The sequence below is a fragment of the Populus alba genome, chromosome 9, assembly GCF_005239225.2.
Source record: "Populus alba chromosome 9, ASM523922v2, whole genome shotgun sequence".
In the NCBI taxonomy this organism is placed as follows: domain Eukaryota; kingdom Viridiplantae; phylum Streptophyta; class Magnoliopsida; order Malpighiales; family Salicaceae; genus Populus; species Populus alba.
This window is the reverse complement of record NC_133292.1, coordinates 1,381,105-1,393,635: the sequence shown is the minus strand read 5'-3', so window position 1 is coordinate 1,393,635 and position 12,531 is coordinate 1,381,105. Positions and strand designations below refer to the sequence as shown.

At 26.5% G+C, this 12,531-nt stretch overlaps 1 long non-coding RNA gene across 1 annotated transcript; it reads left to right on the top strand.

Annotated features, from left to right (window-relative positions):
- The first annotated feature begins 4,235 nt into the window (after positions 1 to 4,235).
- Positions 4,236 to 8,388, top strand: LOC140955941 (uncharacterized). Its single transcript, XR_012170723.1, has 2 exons — positions 4,236 to 5,241; positions 7,432 to 8,388. It is a non-coding gene; the product is annotated as an uncharacterized lncRNA (long non-coding RNA).
- The last annotated feature ends 4,143 nt before the right edge of the window (positions 8,389 to 12,531 follow it).

The window sequence follows — 12,531 nt, the reverse complement described above, 5'->3', positions numbered from 1 at the left end:
ATAACAAGATTAAGCCTCTATTTAATAAGATCTTAAAGCATACCATTTATATTTATATATTATATATTCATAAGAAAATAATATTCTTCTGATCTATTATAGAATTCAAACCTTGGATAATAACGTTGAAAGCATTTTGATTACAAAATTATTTTTCTCGAAATCGAAGTAATATAATTTTATTTTTTTTACAAAAGGCACTAAAATCATATAATTTAAATGCATATAAGATGTGCTGCTAAATTAAAATAGAGAAATGAGTTTTGTGTTATCCTCGACCTGACAAATCACCCTGGTATATTTTAGTATTTTTAGCTTAGCACTATGCTACAAGTTAGATTATTTTGTTTTAATATAAAAAACTATTTAATTATTAACTTGTTTTTTTTTTAAAAAAAAATTACAATTTTAATTATAGACTTAATTGAATTTAATAAACTAGTTTTATTTATATCATATAAATATATACACATAATATATTTTTAAATATTGACATAATACACATACACATGTATAACATTATAATACATTATTTAATATATATATATATATATTATATATACTGAAAATATATAGTAATTTAATAACAGATAATACTCAAAATCTGATAAATAATTTATAAATATTTATTTTTTATTAAATAAAAAAAAATATGAATACAAAAAAAAAATCTAGTAATTATATATATGTAAGCTAGTGATTTGAATCCAAAAATTGCAATTTTCTTGGATTATAATAATACAATGAACCATCCAATAAACTCCAGAATAAGTTGATTAGGATTTAGAAAATAAAAAAATCACTATTCTAGATGTTTTGTGAACTCCAAAGCCAAGGGCAAACCTCACGTGTTAATATTTAATTAGAATTATGCAAGAGAATTTCCTTTTATAGGAAAAAAAATAAAAAATAATCTTGAGAAGTATAACTTAACTGGTTAGATTTTAAATTTGTTCTTCAAATATTATCAGTTTGAGTCTACAAATCTCAGGACTACTTGAAAACTACATAATTATTAACTTCAAGGCTCGTATGATTAATTGAAGGTACGCGTAAATTAACCCAGACATTACATTAATATTTTCAAAAAAAAAACCATTTTTCTAAAGGAATAAAAAAAATAAAATACTCCATTGCTTTATTTCATCAGTGATTTAGTAATTCTAAGATTTCTTCTTTTTAAAAAGAAAAATATAATCTTTTTTTTTCCGTCCTCTTTCGTAATGCTTTGTCTTGGCTACCGGACAAGGAGAGAACAGGGTGTAGTGAATAAATTATCAATAAAAAAAGAAAAATACAACTATTGGTAATTAAATATTAAATAAAAACTACTTATCAACGGTGCCGTACTTGCCTTCAGCCCCAGTAGCTGGCCTGGAGTAAGATGACAGTACTTCCGATACAAAAAACCGTGAGCTGACTGGAATACTGCTAGACACCTGGATTGGGCTGGACAAGATTAACAGACACGTGTTATTTAAATGAATAACGCGTCGTGCATAATTATCTTCTTCGTTATCTTATTGTCGAATTGTCGAATGATCGGTTGTTTTAACTGTTTAAAAGCGTGTTTAAATTATTTCTTATTTAAAAAATATTAAATTAATATTTTAAGTTTTTTTTATTGTTTTAATGTGTTATTGTTTAAAATAAAATAAAATATTTAATTATTTAATATAGATTCACAGTATTACTAAACACACACTAATTTATTTTTTAAAAAATACACATTAAAAATATTCACTCAATATTATAAACATAAAATTTAACATTAAAAAATTATTTTAAACAACTAGTTAGCATACATATTTGATTTAATATTTTTTAGATCTAGAGTTTTTTGATTTCATGGTAATTCGATGTTTAATAATTTGATCAGATTTCAAACCTTTTCTACCTCTAATTTAAATTCTCAAGTTTTTTTATAACCTTTGTTTTAAATTTAATAGTGCGAAATTAAATTAATTAAATGATTTAGATCTCAATGCGAAGATAAATATTAAAATTATAAAATGTCTAAATGACATTTTATGAAAAAAAAAAATATAATTTTGTTTTATCTGTATCTCTCACCTTTAACTTCTTTTTTTAATACATGAAATTTAACTAAGATAGAAAAAAAACATCCATTTCTATTTTCCTTTCCACAACCAAATGCTTTGTTGTCCTTTAATATTTTCGTATCTTCTATCAACACCAGTTTAAATATTATTTGGTGTTTTAGGTGTTTAAAAGAGTTAGGTAACTATGATTTTTTTAAAATTTTATATAGATTAATTTTTTTAAAAAATAATAAAATTTTTTATATGTTCAACAATACTTTTTTATTTATTTAATAAATTTTATATGTGTTTTGATTTCTATTACAAGTTTTATGTTTTTTTTATTACAAATTTATTTTTATAGAGAAATTCATTAATATATAAATAAGGTAAATTACTTGTGGCTCCAATGTTAAATATTTTTACCTTTATTTGTCGGCTTAATTTTTTACATCATCTCAATATTAAGTTGGTATTTTATTTTATGATTGTATATTTGTTTTTATCATGTAGTTAAATAAAAAAAATTATAATCTCACTAGAGTCTATAATCTAGTCCATAGATTTGGTGTGCTAGTCCAGGTTATCGTATTAATAGGTTTGATGAGTTTCACCTACTGGCTGAATATTTTTTTTTTTTGGTTTTTGGTCTATTAATTGTTTTAAATATTTTTTCTTGATTTTATCCTTCAATATTGTATTGATTGAAAAATAAACTATATAATTTATTGTTTTTTTTAGGGTTATCATTATCTCAAATAAGTTTTTATTTTTAAGTTCGTTGTCAATTTTGTAACCATATATTTTTACCATATAATTAAAAATATATATATTTTATAATATAAAATTATTAAACTCAATTCTAATTTTTAATTGTCACCATCCCAGTAGTTTTTATAAAAAAAAAATTATTACTTTGAAGTTTTGTTGAAAACTAAACTTTATTTTTATTAGTTATCAAAATTGATTTTTATCTGTAAAATCAATCAATTTAATTCGAATCAACTTACATATAATAATTTTAATTTAAAAACATTTCAATTATGAAATTTAAAATTTCACACATTAAATTATATTAATAACAGAATTATACTTTTAACATTTTTCTTTATATATATTTTTAAAAAACTTATCATAGCCCGCGTACGGGCTATAAACTTTGTTTTGCACTTGTTTTAGTGTTTGCGGTGCAAATAATATAGTACGATATTTGATAACGGTAAAAAATATTTTTTATACTGCGAGACCCATTAAAAAATTGAGTTTGAAATACAATTTTTATGAAAGCTGTTTTTATATTTTTTTTTTAATTGAATTTCGTAAAACACTATTTTTTTTTGCATTTAAAAGCGCTTTTAAAAAAAATTGATAATCTTTTAATTTTTTTGCTTCCAAATTAAAATTTTTTGTGTGTTTTTAAATCATTTTGATATGCTGATATCAAAAATAATTTTTTAAAAATAAAAATACATTATTTTATATACATTTTCAAGTAAAAATTATTTTGAAAAGAAACCGCAACCACACAATTTACCAAACATTTTATACATAAACATAAATTTCAATCATATTTTTTATCAAACACATATAAATTCAATTAATCTAAACTAACTCTATTTTTTTTGAATACTTACTTCTTTTTCACAACAACTATAAAACTTACCTAAAAAAACAAACATACTCTCTCAACCACCACCAAAACCCACGTAGCTCTAGCTAGCCAGTCTGCTCACAGCTCACATATTCAGGAGAAAGACAGTCCTTATCGGAGGCATGCAGAGGGAAGGGGACCAGTGACAGTAGTGTAGCTGGCTAGCTTAACAAGCTTCTGCTCATTTTGTTTTTGGAACTGAGATTTCTCGCGTGTGTGTATATATATTAATATATATTATGATACATTTACACTGTTTTTTAAATTGTTTCTCAGAATGCATTTAAACATGCATTTTTTTTTTTATATATAATTGTGATTATATTAAGATAAAAAACGTTGAAATTCTCTAAACACCTTTTTCAAAAAACATCTGCATCACATTATTGAATACACAAGAGAGATTAAAGAGAAAATGATCTTTGGAAGAAGATTAACAATTACAATCCACAACGGAAGAGGCAGGCCGCGGTGTTCATTAAGAGTCTGCTTTCTTTCTTTCTGATTCAAATGGCAGACCGACCCTATACTCCCCCTCTCATTCTCGGCTATCACCCACGAGGCAACCCAGTCAAATGAAGTGGACTGTCAGATGAATATCACCACATGGCAGTCAGTGATTAGCCTGCACATCAAATCGCACGTGCTTGGGGTGCTTTCCATCACGTGGGCTTGTGGCCATCAAGATTTTAATGTTTTATGCTTATTGGACAGACATAAATCAGCTAAGGTTCCCTCATCACTTTTATTATAAACTGTTGGATTTTATATAATGGATGCTTGTCAAATCCTTATCCATTCACAATCCGCACATAATGGCTTTTTGGTTTTTACTTGCAAACCCTCCTTCCCCATGCCCCCACTCTCCTCTCGCTCTGATCTCTCGCTCTATAAATCTTTCCTGGCACTTGGGAAATTTGTCAGAGCCCGGAGGATGAAAGATCAGAGAGGCCAAGCATCGATCGACTAGTTGTTTGGCGTTGAGCAATGTTATAAACAGACCAGCATGCCAACATGTTGCCTTTATCTGCATTTGCACCTGCACCTTACTTGTTTCTTTCTTTTGTTTTTGAATCCAAAACCAAAAGTTAGTTTGAAACATTAAAACAAGCTTGAGGTGCAGGTGCAGGTGCAGGTGAATGCCATGTTGGTGTTTTGACACTTGTCGTACTGCCTCTTTAGTTTCCTTAATTTGGTCCCTGTGTGGTGACTCGCAGCTTCAAGCTGTCACAAATGTATGGGCTTTTTTATATATTCAAGGGAAGGGTTAGACAACTCTTGTGCTATAATCTAAGAGAACAAATGGGTTTTTCAACAGCGACCGAGTGTGACCGTTAACTTCTTTTTGTAGGTGGCTGGTGTTTATAGAGAGGTGATGATGATGAAGACGTCGGGCAGCCACAAATCCATGGATGCGGAAGAGTGTTTTTTAAGGGTTTTTTGAGAAATCTTTGGTGTACGTGGAGGACAGATCCATGAATATGCAAGCTGGTGCCTGTCCTAGATATATAGATCGCGATCTTCCACTTGGGTGCTAGGGTTTTCAAGGTAATATATAGAAATTACATTCAACTTTCCCTTTCTGCATCCCTCCCTCTCTCACACGCGCGCGCGCGCACACAAGCACCATTGCCAAATAGGAGGAACATACTCTTAAAGCTGTCATGACTTGAGGGAGATTTAAACTATTTTGGCCATCTAAGAAGAAGAGAATAATGGTTACAAGTTCTTTGATAATGTAATAATGCACTAACATTAGACATTGAGACGATAATTCTTTTATGGTGCTTTGCTTGTATGATCAAGAATCGAAAACCCTAGGCCAATCTGCGACTATTACACCAGAGAGGCAAGGTGACCGAGATCTAGTTATACTCCATAAGGCTGCTTTAAATTAAGTCCTAATTGATGTTAACAATGGTTGTTCAGAATTTTAAATCTCCGATTGGAAGAAAAGTCGAGAGAACATCTCAACAATCAGAAAAAATATGTAGTTTTTTTTGTTTTTATATAAACAAAAGAAGATTTTTTTTTTTTTTTTTTTTTACTATTATAGAAGACAGATTCGAATTCCAGATCCCTCGAGAAGAGGATAATAACTAGTTAAATCATAACTCGTTGAAGATTAAAAAAATATATATAGTTTATGATAATTCTATATGTTTTTGTATGCTTTGTTGAAAATCTTGTTCGAATATCTACAAAACTTGGTAATTAAGGATTGAATAACGTAGTGCTAGGTAGAATCGACTTTAGAAAAGCTCCATCGAATTAAGGGCTAAAACATTAGCTTATAATTTCATCTCAAATATAATGCATCTCTCCTATCTACCCTTGGGATGCTAATTAATTAAACAAGAGTAAAGAGAAATAAACTTCATTATTGATATATGATCATACATGCACTGCTTAATTAAATACTAATGAAGTTGCATTAGTTAGCATATATAGAAATTCTAATTAATAAATGGCATGAAAAATACTACATGATCTCCACCTAGGGGATCTATAATTGGATTCCAAAGAATAATGTAAGGAAAATGCTAAAAAAAAAAAAAAGAGGTAAGGAAAGCTATCAAGTGATTGCATAATTCCAAAAATTACGGATACAATTATGTTCTCTAAAAAAGTGAGTCGAAGACTTGATGAAATTAAACACCTTAAAAGGAGGGCAAGGTGCCCATAGTAGTCAACAATGGTGAGCGTTAATGATTTGAATATTGTTTGTAAAAAAAAAAAAAAAAGTATTAGACATAAATTATGGCACTTAATTAGGTGAATTACGCCCAGATTTTCAAAGATACTATAGAACTTTTGAATTTTCTCTGGCATTTATCATCACATACAACTCATATATACGGAATAACCTTCTTGCACACCCAATTGCTCTTGCCGTCCTCTTTTCTTCCTTTAATATTTGACCTGAAGGAGCCGAGCCTTTTTTATTTCATGACTTGAAGGAAGCATTATTTCAATCAAATTTATCTTTATCTTATTTAACTAAATTAAAGAAATAAAATTAATTTACTTATTTTTAGATAATATCAAAAAAAAAATAGTTTCATTAATTTAGTCTATTTATTTTTACGTTTCAAAAATATTTTTAAGAAATTAATTTTTTTAATTTTTTCTTTGATTTAAATTAATTTGTTATGTTTTCGTATCAATGTGATGTTTTGATATTAAAAATAATTTTTTAAAAATAAAAATAAATATTATTTTATATATTTTTAAATAAAAAATACTTTTTAAAAACAATTATGAGCAATAATTTCTTTGTCTCCGCATGGCATTCAACCTTCTGATATAGAGTTAAAATATCCTTTATTACACAGAAGACAGCTTTCTATCTCTTAGATTGCTCATATAATTAAGTTAGTCTCTCGATGTATCTCATATAGCAATCTATATAAAACAAATACTATTGGAAAGTAAGATGAGGGTGCTATATGCTTCATATTTGTTTGCTATAAAAAGAAAATTCCAAATACAATGCTGTGACCTGTGTTTAATTTATTATTGGGGTCCTTAATTTTAAATATATAAGCTAATTTCATAGACTTAATCTTCATTGACAAATTAATAACAAGAACAGATCAACTAATACTGACTACCTGTTCAAACTCATGATTTCACTTATCCATTCAGACTTATAATGCCTTCACTTGTGTTTCTGTTGAAAGAACATAATCAAATTGATATTGGGTAACATTTTTTTTTTTTTTATCAAAATTACAGGTGTAGTCAAAGGATCAAAATAAATTTTCGGTAATATCTAACATAATATATGAAATAATCCTTGGCTGTCTCCAGAATCAATACAAGGAGGTACGTAGGGAGGTGGCAAAAGATAGTGCTATATATATATAGCAAATCAACCTGTCTATAATTTGATTAGTTCTAAAACAAATACTAGAGACATGTTGTCAACATGGCATGTACATAATTAATGGTATTTTTGCAAAGTAAGAGAAGTGAAACCTCAAATCCCAATCCCATATTCGATAATCTTAGAAAAAATAAATTAAATTAGGCTAGTTTCATGTAATGAAGGAATTAAATTAAGACCACAACATATTTGAGATGATATAATATCTAGCTAATATTGTCATCAAGACAACATAGACGACAGAAACCATGAACTCATATTAGGAAACTCGGAAAATCTCGATCTATGTATGCCATGCAAAATATAAAAGCGTTCAGAATAAAGGAGACGACGGTGTTTAGAAAATATGCATCATTAATTAATTATTATGATCCTTAATTCTATGTTCTGATATTTGACTATATATATAAAAGTCATGTTACTTCATTAAATAATTGAAAATTCCCTCTCATTTGAATGTATATGTATAAGATCATTCGCTCATCAATAGAGACGTATTTATCTCACTAAGAACACAACCACAAAATCAAAACAGGTTCAGAATGAATCATTATGAGAGTAGGATATATTTGATACTAGGTTTGAGAGATTTTCAAACTTGTATTGTGTTGATTATTAATGAATTTTCTCCTTGCTTTTGATGTAAGCATAGCTTAATCCAACAAAATACTTAATTGTATAATCTTTATTATTTGAAGTAGTGGGTAATAGTATGTAGTTGATTTAAACAATTATTTTGAGATTGGGAGGAATCAATATCCTCGGTTGTTATTTGAAAGTTTAGACTTATTTTTATTGATTTAAAAGGTACGAGTGCTCTATATTCTATTTAATGAATATATATATATATATATATATATATATATATATATATATATATATATATTTTAAGATGGATGGATTAGATCAATTTAATTGTGTTGGTTGGTGCATGCAAAATTCTTGTTAGGTTTTTTTTTTTTTTTTTTAACATCGATTTAAATTAGATGTTAATGAAACATCTTATATCATATTATAAATTCAATATCAAATAAGATTTTCATATAACTTTATTTTGATGCAACATTGGTGTTCTTGATCATAATTAACAAGGAAAAAAATTATAAATGTAGTTGATGTTTAAAAATACAACTAATTTCTTAGTCTAGCTTTGGAAATTTAAAAATAAAAGGTTTAAATGGTATAAAGTTGACATCTCATGATTTTTTTGTTGGAGACATTGTTGGTGATGTGGGTTTAATTAGGGGAATTGTACCTCTATATATATATATATATGGCTAATTAAAAACTATAGCCCGTAACAGTTTATGAAAAACTTGCCTTGCTAGTTTGATAATAAGGCTGAAAAATGCTTTTATTGAAACCAACTTCTTGTGAATGTGATATCCTTGTTAATGGTAAATCACTAATGTATTTTTCAAGATGTATTTTTTTATACCGCTGGAAGGTAAGAAACTCCTGTAAGCTGTTGGTCAGATTAATATCATTAATTAGTTCTTGAATTTAAAATTTCATATTAATAATATTATAGAATAATATAAATTATATTATTATTCTAATTAAAAAACTATAGCCCGTAACAGTTTATGGAAAACTTGCCTTGCTAGTTTGATAATAAGGCTGAAGAATGCTTTTATTGAAACCAACTTCTTATGAATGTGATATCCTTGTTAATGATAAATCACTAATGTATTTTTCAAGATGTATTTTTTTATACCGCTGGAAGGTAAGAAACTCCTGTAAGCTGTTGGTCAGATTAATATCATTAATTAGTTCTTGAATTTAAAATTTCATATTAATTATATTATAGAATAATATAAATCATATCCTATGACCTCATCTAATAACTTAAATTATTAGGTTAAGATGATTTTTTAATATGGTATCAGAGCCTTAATGACCAAGTGGTCATGAGTTTGAATCTCATCATCCTCATTTATTTAATAAAAATTAAGCACAAGGTAAAATAAGTATGTACAAGTTTCAAGCTCAAAGAGCTTTCACTTGAGGGGGTGTGTTAGAGAATAATATAAATCATATTCTAAGACCTCACCTAACAGCTTAAGCTATTGGGTTGAGATGGTTCTTTGATAAATTACTAGTTCCTAAACAAATTGTCTGGTTTAACCTAGTTCATCACCAAATCAAATTAAAATTTTATATGATTACTGACAGAATATTAACATGCTAGTCATGAGATTTTTTATTTTAGAAACTAAAGGCATTTTAACCAATATTTCAAGAGGTTTTCTTATTTGATTTAACAATGATTTTTTAGTCTCACTTATAACTAGCACGTGACATGTTCCATCAGCGATATGATTCTCCCAAATTTGATTTGATAATGGATTAAATCAAATAAAATAACTTGTTTATGGATTAATGACATTTCATAAACTAATGATACCTCAACCAATAATAGTTAAGGGGAATTTCTCAGCTTTTTTTCCTTTATAAGATGATATCTTGAAGATGCCTAAAACAAATTGACTCCCTTTGTTCATTATCTATGATTTGAGCATATTAAATTCTTATAAATAATGGTTTAACATAGTTAATGGTTGGAAGCTTCCAATCACGAGGTTAAATGATTTGATTTTATGTAGAAATTTCATTCCTTTAATGTGCCAAAATTTGGTATTTTCTTTAATTATTAAACTTGTATCTTTAATTTAGAGAGGTTGTTAAAATTTGTGGATTGATGTATAATTTTATTAAATATCTTAGTTAAATTCTTTATATTAGATTTTATAAATCTTAGTTAAATTCTTTGAATTTTGAAGCATTAATTTAAAAGGGAGTTTTTATGTTAAGGTGGTGTTTGCTATGAGGTTAGAATAAGGAGGTGAATTATTACTGAAATAATTATTACAAGAGTAGCCTTTAAGAGTATACAATTTAGTTTTTAAAGTTATTTGTTGCATTGATATATTTAGGTATTATTTAGTTATTGTATTAAAACATAAATTAAAATAGAGGAGGAGAAGACAATTAAGACAAAATACATTTAGTTGTAGAAACGAAGATAAAAATAAGTTGGACATAACTAAGTTTAAACAAATTCTCCTCCCTCTCTCTCTCACTCTCACACACACACACTTTTAAGAGTGTAATTGTATTAAAGGTTTAATTTTCATTTCATCAAATTAATATGAAAAACTCAATTGCTCAAAATAATTAATAAATTATTTTATACAATTTAATAATTTATAGTAATTAAAAAAAATGAAAGAATTAGAGTAAATTAATTAATCAAAGAGTGATTTTTATTATAGAGTATTATAAAAAATGTTTTACCCAATAACTAAGTTTTTTAAAATTATGAAAGAAAATGAATATCATTATTAAAAAGTTAATATGATATATAATATGGAGAGATGTAAATTGATCATTTTCTCAATGAAATTAAATTTAATGATGAAGTAATGTTGAATGATAACAAAAAACATGTATCTATAATGAAATTATTATCTTGCATTTTCAATTCTGTTAGATTTGAACTTTGTACTAATAATGCCAATATTTTATTTGATATGTTTTTTTAATTAGTTATTTTATTATTAAATATATTTTGAGAAATAATTTAATAATTGAGTAAATCATAATTCAATTATATTATCTTTTTAGCAATAAATTATCTTATTTTAAGAAATATATTTTTAAGATGATTACTATTATAACCTATTTTTCAGTTTTTCCTCAAAATTATCATTTTCCTTTAAAATTCAAAACAAAAAAAATAGAAAAATATTAGCAACTTGGCAAGAATATTCTGAGAAGGGTTGCAAATACATGGTGGAACTAAACTGAGATTTTAAACAGAAGTGGAAGCTTGATTGTACCTCGTTGTACCCAAGATTGAAAGACAATGTAGATTCAAGGTCAAACTAAATTTGACTAGATTTTTAAGTTAAGTTTGAGGACTTGATTAGACTTTTAATAGGCTAATTTAATTTAATCATGGGTCCAATTAAAGATTTAATTAAGTTTAATAGTTAATTTAGGTCAAATTAAAAGATTTAATTAAGTGAAAGGACTTAATCAGACTTTTAATAGGTCAAACTAATTTTATTAAGTGAATAATTAAATTTGAAAGCTTAATCGAAGCTTCATTGAAAAGATTGAAATTTTAAAGGACCAGATTTAATTTTTTTTAAAAAGCTCAATTAGGTGAAATTAGGAATAAAAAAATCAAAGTTTAGGGGTCAATTATGGGCCAAAATAAAAAAATTCAAGACCAATGATCTTTTCACAAAAAGCACGTGAATTTAGGGACCAAATTCGATTAAAAATATATATATATATTTTAAGATGGATGGATTAGATCAATTTAATTGTGTTGGTTGGTGCATGCCAAATTCTTGTTAGGTTTTTTTTTTTTTTTTTTTTTTTTTTTTTTAACATCGATTTAATTAGATGTTAATGAAACATTTTATATCATATTATAAATTCAATATCAAATAAGATTTTCATATAACTTTATTTTGATGCAACATTGGTGTTCTTGATCATAATTAACAAGGAAAAAAATTATAAATGTAGTTGATATTTAAAAATACAACTAATTTCTTAGTCTAGCTTTGGAAATTTAAAAATTAAAAGGTTTAAATGGTATAAAGTTGACATCTCATGATTTTTTTGTTGGAGACATTGTTGGTGATGTGGGTTTAATTAGGGGAATTGTACCTCTATATATATATATATGGCTAATTAAAAACTATAGCCCGTAACAGTTTATGGAAGACTTGCCTTGCTAGTTTGATAATAAGGCTGAAGAATGCTTTTATTGAAACCAACTTCTTGTGAATGTGATATCCTTGTTAATGGTAAATCACTAATGTATTTTTCAAGATGTATTTTTTTATACCGCTGGAAGGTAAGAAACTCCTGTAAGCTGTTGGTCAGATTAATATCATTAATTAGTTCTTGAATTTAAAATTTCATATTAA